The sequence below is a fragment of the Herpailurus yagouaroundi genome, unplaced genomic scaffold (assembly GCF_014898765.1).
Source record: "Herpailurus yagouaroundi ecotype Mexico unplaced genomic scaffold, PumYag 198, whole genome shotgun sequence".
Lineage (NCBI taxonomy): Eukaryota > Metazoa > Chordata > Mammalia > Carnivora > Felidae > Herpailurus > Herpailurus yagouaroundi.
In genome coordinates, this window is record NW_024412429.1 from 18268447 (window position 1) to 18277278 (window position 8832).

Genomic DNA, 8832 nt, shown 5'->3' on the forward strand with positions numbered 1-8832 from the left:
AGCGCCCCCGCGCCCCGCGCCCCGCCGCGCCTCGGGCTCGCTCGCGGCCGCCGGGGCTCGCCTCCAGCGCCAGCGTGGACCCCCCGGCTTTGTGTCTGTCGGTCTCGGCGTGTTTTGTCCCGGTTCAGACTCCTCTAAAAGACGGCAGGGAGGAACGGGAGGCGGACACCGTCGCCTCGCTCCACCTCCTTGACAGGGGTTTTCCTTCTTCTCCTCCCCTTTCCCTCTCCGGCTCTCCGCGGCCCTCTCTCCTCCCTCTTCCCTCCCTCTCGGCGCTCGGGTCTCCGGGTTTCTCTCGGGTGTCACGTTACTGCCTCTGACCGGGGAGCGGGGCGGGGGGCGGCGATTATTCGCCACGAGGAAGAAAGTTTCTGGGTGTTTTTCTCCTTCCCCCTTTCTCTACAGTCTGGCCTCAGTTTCTGCGCCACCAGCGACCTCTGGGGGGCCCCGCTGACTTCCCTCTCTTGTAAACAGTCACCGGCAGGAAGAAGCACGACTTCTTTTACTATATGGTTTTTGTTTTTGTTTTTTTCATTTCAGGAACTCAATTCTCCTTCTGGATCCCGAGCTGCCTACAAAAGGCCGGTTAAAAAAAAAAAAAAAAAAAAAAGGTACTTGGGTATGTGTTCGAGACTTGACTGAGATGGTCCAAGAGCAAGTGGCCCCTGGGGCCACGCTCCTCGCTCCGACTGCTGGTAGAGAAAGGAAAGCTTTCCCCTTGCTCACAGAGCCCCTCATCCACGTAGCGCCCAGAGAGGCAAGGCGGTGGTACAGGGCGGACTCCGGGAGGTCCTTCCTCTAGCCGATAAGGCGGGGAAGGGCCCTTAGGTACCCACTTCATCGCCGCCTCCCTCCCTTCCTTGGGAAGTTTCTGGACCTGAAAGAGAACCTCCCAAGGTAGAAAAGACCGCATCCAACACCGATCTGGTGATGGGGGTGGGCGATGCACGAAAAGGGCTGCTCTCATCAGCCACACTTTCAGCAAGAATCATTTACTGCTGGAGACGAGCTGTACCACTTGAGGCTCAAGGGACTTGCCCCAAGACACAGAGCTTCTAGGAGTCCGGTCAGGAGCTGCACTGAAGTCTGTCTGACTCTCCAGCCCACTGTACTAACCACTGCCCTGCACTGTCTCCCAGCCCGGGCCCTTTTCTCTTAATCTGCACAGTGATTGGAGGAAGAGATAAAACTCACTCAGCCCAGGCCACCTTGAGAAAGGATGCCCTGGGTTTTTGGTGCCTCTCACTGCAACATTCCAGTAGCAGCCAGCCAGTTGCAAGAAAGAATCAGGAGCCAGGGACCCCTCTGATTCTAAGACCGTTTTCCCGAAAACCTTTTTAAGGTGGGTATCTGAAAACTGTTCTATGGACAATAAGAGGATCCTAAGGTGAGGAACTTATAATTTAAGAATAATACGATTTAACCATAATCCATGCGTACCTCTCATTCCTGATTTGAAATGGGTGAAGAAGACACCTAGATCTTAAGCTGGAGAGAGTTATGGATGAGGCGGGTAGTGTCACACATGCACACACACAAATTCTACCTCCCAGTTCTCTGCCCTAGCCCACCTTCTCAGGGATCGGGAGGCTGCTTTGGGGTCCAAAGGGAAGTCCCCTTGTTCTGTCACCGAAAATCCTACGCTGTTCGTGGTTTATTTCACATTTATTCTATGAATCAGAGATTTATTTGGATTAATATGCACATTTGAGATATGTGAATGCCCCTGAGAGAATTAAGGCAATCAGTCATTGCCCATTAATGCGAATTACTTTAAACACCACACTGAGTAGCCCAGAATAGGCGCCCAATTAATAATTTTTTAGTCCATGAAGAGGGACTGAGGGTTGGAAGAGCAAAGCAGTGTTGATAACGTCTCAGAGACCCCCTCTGACAAATCGGACCTGTACCTGCGGCCTGATCCCGTAATATGACGGTTTTTCATTAGATGTAAGATACTGTGCAAGGTTCTGCGGGCTCGCAAGGCCCAGAAACTTCTCTCACAGAATGGGTTGGGAAACCTTCCAATTCTTTCCCCTCAACAAAGAAATCTGAGCAAGAATGAGGTTATGACGGGGAAATGAAGCAGGCAGGAAGGAAATAAACATCTGTAAAAGTAAGTAAATATGGGAATAAGAGGGTTTTGTTTTTTTTCCAGTTGTGAAAAAGTTTTGAGGCAAGCACAAGGAGGCAAGGGCCCAGCTTAGAAGAAACAAGCTGTGACATGAAGAATTTTAGAAAGAAAAAACAGGTCAGTTTTTAAAAGGTTGCATTAACGGACTAATCGTCTTTAAAAAAACTCAGGAAGGGGAAAAAAAAATCAAGGTACAAAGAAGTTGTACGTGGGGAAAAAAAATGCCTTGCATTTTCACCTAACAAACACTTAGATTTGGGGGTAAAATTTTGCTCTGTGAAGTCTTGTAAATGTCCCATCCAAAAAACAAACAAACAAACTTTTAATCTCAAGTACTTACACTGATGAATGGTATCTTTATTCAAACCGGTTAATAAACCAACTAATTATGGGAATTTGTGAACAATTTTTATGGATAGTCTTATACTTAATATACTTTGTTTGGGGCGCCTGGGTGGCTCAGTCGGTTAAGCGTCCGACTTCAGCTCAGGTCACGATCTCGCGGTCCGTGAGTTCGAGCCCCGCATCGGGCTCTGGGCTGATGGCTCGGAGCCTGGAGCCTGTTTCCGATTCTGTGTCTCCCTCTCTCTCTGCCCCTCCCCCGTTCATGCTCTGTCTCTCTCTGTCTCAAAAATAAATAAACGTTAAAAAAAAAATTTAATATACTTTGCTTAACACCTCGAGTGTCTTGGGCTTCTTCATCCCTTTTCTCATCAGTGACTTTTCCTCTCTCTCATCGGAGCCCCTCATTTTCAGCAGGAGCCTCTCTGACCATCAGCAGCTGCCCTGCTTGGTTCCCCAAATGTCCACACTCTGGTGGCAATTTTTTCAGCCTTTTCAAGAACCCTCAGCTTTCAATCCATCACTCGTCTTGTGTGTTCACTTGCCCCTTTCCCCAGTTTAGATACCTGATCCATCATTGTGATCCCTGTCTTGCAGACACCCTTCGCCCCCTGGTTCCTTTCATTTTATATGCTACGGACTCATCTGGCAAAACCCTGCGAAGCCCGGCAGTGCCACTAGATTGGGCCACAGGACGACGCACAGTGTTGCTGACTGCTTCACTTTATGTTGGCCCAAATGACCAGCAGGGCCCGCCCGTTGCTGCCCAACAATCCCTTGCTCTAACGTGACTGCTTCTGTCTCTCTCTCTTCTCCCATCTGCACCTTGTATCTCTATTCCTTCAGCCTCAGCTGATGACTCATACTTTGTTGAGAAAATGGGAGCATTGGATAGGAACTCCTTCATTTCTCCACCAGTCTACACCCCACGCTCCCACCATCCTTCCTGTTTCTCTGTGTCCCTCCCTGCTTCAAGCAAGGCCAACTTGCCACTGGCCTGGAGTCTTGATTCTGCCCAAACCGAAAATCTTGCTCTCTTGCTAGCCTTCTGCATCTCTGCAATTAATGGTGCTATCAAGATGCTCGGAGCAAAACCTAGAAGTCTTCCTTAGGGTTTCTCTTCCCCTCTCACCCCTGTGTCTAACCCGTCTGCAAATCCTAAAGGCTCTGAATCTGACTTGCTTGGCTACCACTCTGGTCCACCACCTCTCTCCCCTGGAGGACTGCAGCGGCCTCCTATATAGTTATGTTTAGGTTCAGCTGCGTATAACTAAAAAATCCCAAATAGCGATGGCGTGGGCAATATGGGAGGGCACATCTCTCTCCTGTGAAACAAGTCCAGAAACAGGCAGTGCAAAGTTGATGAGGCATCCCGCTCTCACCAGGGACCTATCGGAGCTTTCTGTCCCACCATCCTCATTTGAAGGGTCACCTTACGAGTCACGATGTCCACTGCAGCTCCAGCCATTATGTTTACATTCCCGGCCGGTCACAGGAGGAAGCAAAAGAGGAAAAATGCCTTCTCCCAATGGAGTAAGTTCTTTTTATGCAGCGTTCCAAAAATGCTACCAATCATCTTCTTACAGTTCTTTGGCCAGAACGTAGTCACAGGACTATGGTCCGGTTCTGAGAGAGAGCCAAGAAATAGAGATTTCAGCTGGGCACAGGGCTGCTACCAGAAAAAAATCAGGGTTCTAGCACTAAAATAAGAAAGGACAGGTGGTGATTAAGTGGCAACCAGTAGTCCTGGCCATAACTCCTTCCTGCTCCCAGCTTTTCACTGGATACTCATCCCCCACATAGCAGACGGAATGTAACTTACCTGCTCTAAACTTGCCCACGGCCCCCAAAACACTCAGAGGCAAAGCCAAAGTCATTTCTGTGCCCTACAAGACCCTATGCAATCTGGCCCCATTGTCTTCCTGGCCTCATCTCCGATCATTTTCCCTACTCCACCTGCCCCATCGCTGTTCACTAGACAGACAAAACTTGCTCCTCTATCAGGGCCTTCACAGCTGTGGTCCCCTCTGCCTAGAAGGTTCTTTTCCCAGATCTGCACATAGCTTGCCCTTGACTTCCTTCCAGTCTCTGCCCAGTGTTACTTTATCAAAGCAGTCTTCCCTGACTACCGCATACAGAATGCACACACGCACCTGCATTCCTTATTCCCTTGACCCCCTTTAACTTTCTCCATAGAATTTACCATAGTCCAAAATGTTGGTATTCTTTATTTGGTGTGTATGTCTCCTCCCTGGAAAACAAGAACCAGGGGGCTGTGATTGTGTCTCATTCATGAACTGCTCTTTCCCCAGCACCTAGGATAGTGCTGACCGGTAGTGGTCATTCAATAAATATTTATTGAAAGAAAAGTTAGTTTTTAATATGAAGGAATTGAATGAAGCTCACGGAGTCAGATCTCATTATTCCATGTCTGCCCAATTGGGGATGAGAGGTGGAGGGAATGGAGAGCAGGTCTGCATCTCCTAGAACATCCAAATGATCATTGAAGGAATTCTTTGAGGTTAAAACTATATTTATTGAAAGGAAGAGTGGATGGGAGGAGGGAAAAGAAGAAAGAAGGGACAGAGGAATGGAAGGAGGAAAGAAGGGAGGAACCTTCATCGCCTCCATGACCCCTAGTCTAATTAGCAGTTTAGCCATACCCTGGGATTAGGAATGCCTCATGGAATAATAAAAGGAACGCAAACCCATGAGTTTTGCCTGCTGCTACCATTCACCTTGGCAGAAGTGCGCCTTATCTTCAAGACTGTTGTTCATTTCAGGGATTGAGGAATTCACTCTCCCGGAAGCCCAGCTCTTTGAGCTTTGGCTTTAGAAGACCACTGGGGCTACGTTTGTATCCTCTTTCTCTCACTGCCCTACTCAAAGTAGGTCCGTTTCCAGGAAAGTGTTTGAGCTAGAAGGTTCGTATTATAAGGATGATAAATCGCAAGCCAGCCTGATCTGTTCCTCTGTGTTGGAATTGTGCAGTCAAATGAGAGAACAGGGTCTTAATAAGATTAAAATATCTCTGGCTTCCGGTCTCGTGGATCCCTGGTCATTGTGTCTATGGGAACTTGGTCTTGGGTTCTCTGTACACTCTCCACTGTGCAGCACACCCTCCGAACTAGCTACACACATCAAGAACAAAGGTGCTTTCCAACCAAGCACGCTTATTACTCTTCTCCCTCTTCTGAGGAGACAAGGCATAAACACGGAAGCAAGCAAGCCAAGAAAGACAGATAGCATTCAACAAAAGGGACTTTTAAATCTCAGATGTCTTGTGATGAATAATAATAGCCACACTGTGTTAGTCTCACTATATTCCTAGCATATTCTAATCACTTTACATGAATTAAGTCATTTGATCCTTACAACGTCATGCTGTAGGTACTCTTGTCTTCCCCGCTTTACAGATGAAGATACAGACCATAAGAACAAGGAATATTAGCTGTGGGAGATCTGGTCTGGGATGGCTTCCTGGAAGAGGTGGAACACGAACTGCATTGCAGAGTGAGTAGGACTTATAACTGGGCAGTAGCCCAGAAGGCATTCCAAGTAAAGAGAACTGACTGAGAAAGATTGCAAAATGTGTTTGCGGGGCAATGACGAGAAGAAAGGTGGAGATCTGTGGCCGCTGCATCATTGCTACAAACGGGGGACCTCAATCACAGGAAACCAACTGTAGTTCGTCCAGAGGTTCTTTAGAGATTCCTCCCCTGTGCCAGTGCCCATGGGGCTCTTAGCTCTCAGCAAGTGTTCAGCAGAAACTCTTGATTCTATTTGAGTTAAACAGATGCTGCTGAGAAAATAATGCCAACATAGGGAGTGCACAAAAGACAGGCATGGCTTACCTTTTTGCAGAAAGAAACCACTTACCCAGACAGGTACTGTAACTATAGACTGTGTTTCATCGTCCTAACCTAACACCGTGAAAGTCTAATTCCTCCACCTCTGAGAAAAGGGAGGGCCTCCAACAGACTTTTTTCTTTCCATCATGAATTTTCTTTAAAAGTCTTTGTTTAGTGCCTATTAAAAGCCTAAAAAATTAAGTTTGCTTATAAGCAAAGAAAAACATTTTTAATATGTCCAAGTATTGACTGTCTTACCTTAAAAGGTAAGAGCTATATCGCTTTAACAGTGCAGATTGCTGTTTGGATCATATTTTTAGGTCTCTTGGCAGTACAAATGATTACACTAACCTCAGAGTGAATTGTCTGGCTGATTTATTTTTCAGCATGCTCAGAAGAGGTTCTATACTGTATCCAAGTTTTTATTTATATTTTTCTTACAAAAATTCTTGACTAGACTCTTCATCTATGATAATATAGCTTAGAATTATATATTCCTTTCAATCATGCAATAAGTCAACATTTAGCACTGTTATGTGCCTATCACTCTGTTAATTACAATAAAACAAAACAGCAAAGTATAACACCAGATGTTCAGCCTTCAAAGAATTTGTAGTCTTTTCAGGAAGACAGGAGTGCCATAAGTGCAGAAATTTGACAATAATGCGAGGCATTATTGAATACTAAACTGCTTGCTACATACCGTAAGTAGTAAAGTCATTAAAATCTTTAGAGAAGTTCAATAGTCAATTCATGTCCAAAAGGAATAATTTTTCTTTGATTTTTAAAGTTGTCTTACAAACCTTTGTCCTTTGAGTATGAAAGTGATTTTTAGATTTGAGACTTGCTTGCCAGCAAATACAATGAACAAAGTTAGATGATCGAATTGGTGACTATTTTTGGTCCCAGAGTGGTAGGATTCTGAATTCATGGTTATGAGTTCCATGTGTAGCTTTCACATTGACTGTATCTGATGCACATTGGTGGGGAGGAAGCCAGATGTCAGGCTAGGGAGATGGAGGGAGGAGTCTGTAGGGGGCAAGGACAGCCTGGCAGAGTGGGAACTTACATGGGGCCTTTAGAGACATTATTTCCAATAACTAGCTGAGTAATTCTTTTTCAGATGGACTTTGTGTAGAACTTCATGTAATGCAATGTTATTGGTCTATTATGAAATATGCCTGGTGCTTTTCATGCAGCTGAGCACAAATATAAATTCTACTCTATTCATTTATCACAAGATTTTTTTTTTTTTTTTGCTTTTAATTAGATCAGTGATTTGATGGACTCCTCTGCCTTGCTTAAAAAGCATGACAGTAAAGTAATAGGATGGTTTTCTTTTTACTTGTTAATCCAAATGAGTGTTGTCACCCTCACGTTGTGGATATTTGTTTAAATCCCAATGCCATCGCTTAAAATATGAAAATATGACACTTTCTTTATTTCCTGTTAACTGATCACATCTTACTCCAGAGGCCTAGTCCCTTGAGTGGTAGGGGTTAGGGATGGCAGGAATCTGTCTAGCTCAGCTCTTCTATCCAGCCCTTCTGGTTGTAAACAATCTCTTTCAGGTTACACTTACTATACTTGGTCCCTTTGGGGTCAATATTCTGTCAAATCTAAGCTGAAAATTCCCTGCAAAGGCCCCCCTCTTCCCCGCAAAGATGGTTCTGTGTAGGAGCATGTAATGTGTCACTGAGACAGGTGTGGTTGCTGTGGCTCACAGTCTCTGATGCCCTGGTGACTCCAGTCCCTGCAGTCCACGGCTGGCGACCTCTCCACTTGCTCTCTGCTTCCCACTGGCGTGGCTCCTAGTGCACAACCACCTGTGCTGCAAAATCTTCTGTTGCATGAAGTGACCACCAGCTCTGAACAGCCAGTCGCCTTCTGTTGGCCCTCTGCTACCTCGAGGGAGCACAGGAATTTTTCCGGATCTTGCTGTGTCCTACTTATCTTAGGCAGACTTGAGGAGCCATCTCAGGCCTTCGCTGCTTAGAATCTGTCCTCGAGGAGCGCCTGGGTGGCTAGGCCGGTTAAGTCTTGACTCTTGATTTCAGCTCAGCTCATGATCTAACAGTTGGTGGGATCAAGCCCCACATCGGGCTCTGCACTGGCAGTGTGGAATCTGCTTGGGATTCTCTCTCTCTCTCTCCCTCTCTCTCTCTCTCTGCCCCTTCTCTGCCCTCTCTCACCCTCAAAATTAATTAGTTAAAAATAAAATTAATTAATAATAAAGAATCCATCCTCAGCCACTTCCAACCTCCGGCTGACTGGCACTATGATTCTCCAGAAGGCTTAATACCTCCTGCATCTGTTCCAAGGAAGGATGAACAAACCCTACCGTTCTGAGAATGCCCTTGTGTTAGTCATTGCAGGCTGCCATACCAAAATACTACAGACTGGTGGCTTAAACAACAAGCATTTATTTGTCACAGTTCTGAAGGCTGGGAAGTCCAAGGTCAAGACATCGGCAGATCCAGTGTCTGATGATAGCTTGCTTCCTCA

At 46.1% G+C, this 8832-nt stretch overlaps 1 long non-coding RNA gene across 1 annotated transcript; it reads left to right on the plus strand.

Annotated features, from left to right (window-relative positions):
- The first annotated feature begins 2150 nt into the window (after nucleotides 1-2150).
- Nucleotides 2151-7557, plus strand: LOC121013340 (uncharacterized). Its single transcript, XR_005782644.1, has 2 exons — nucleotides 2151-2251; nucleotides 5893-7557. It is a non-coding gene; the product is annotated as an uncharacterized LOC121013340 (long non-coding RNA).
- Nucleotides 7558-8832: the final 1275 nt, after the last annotated feature.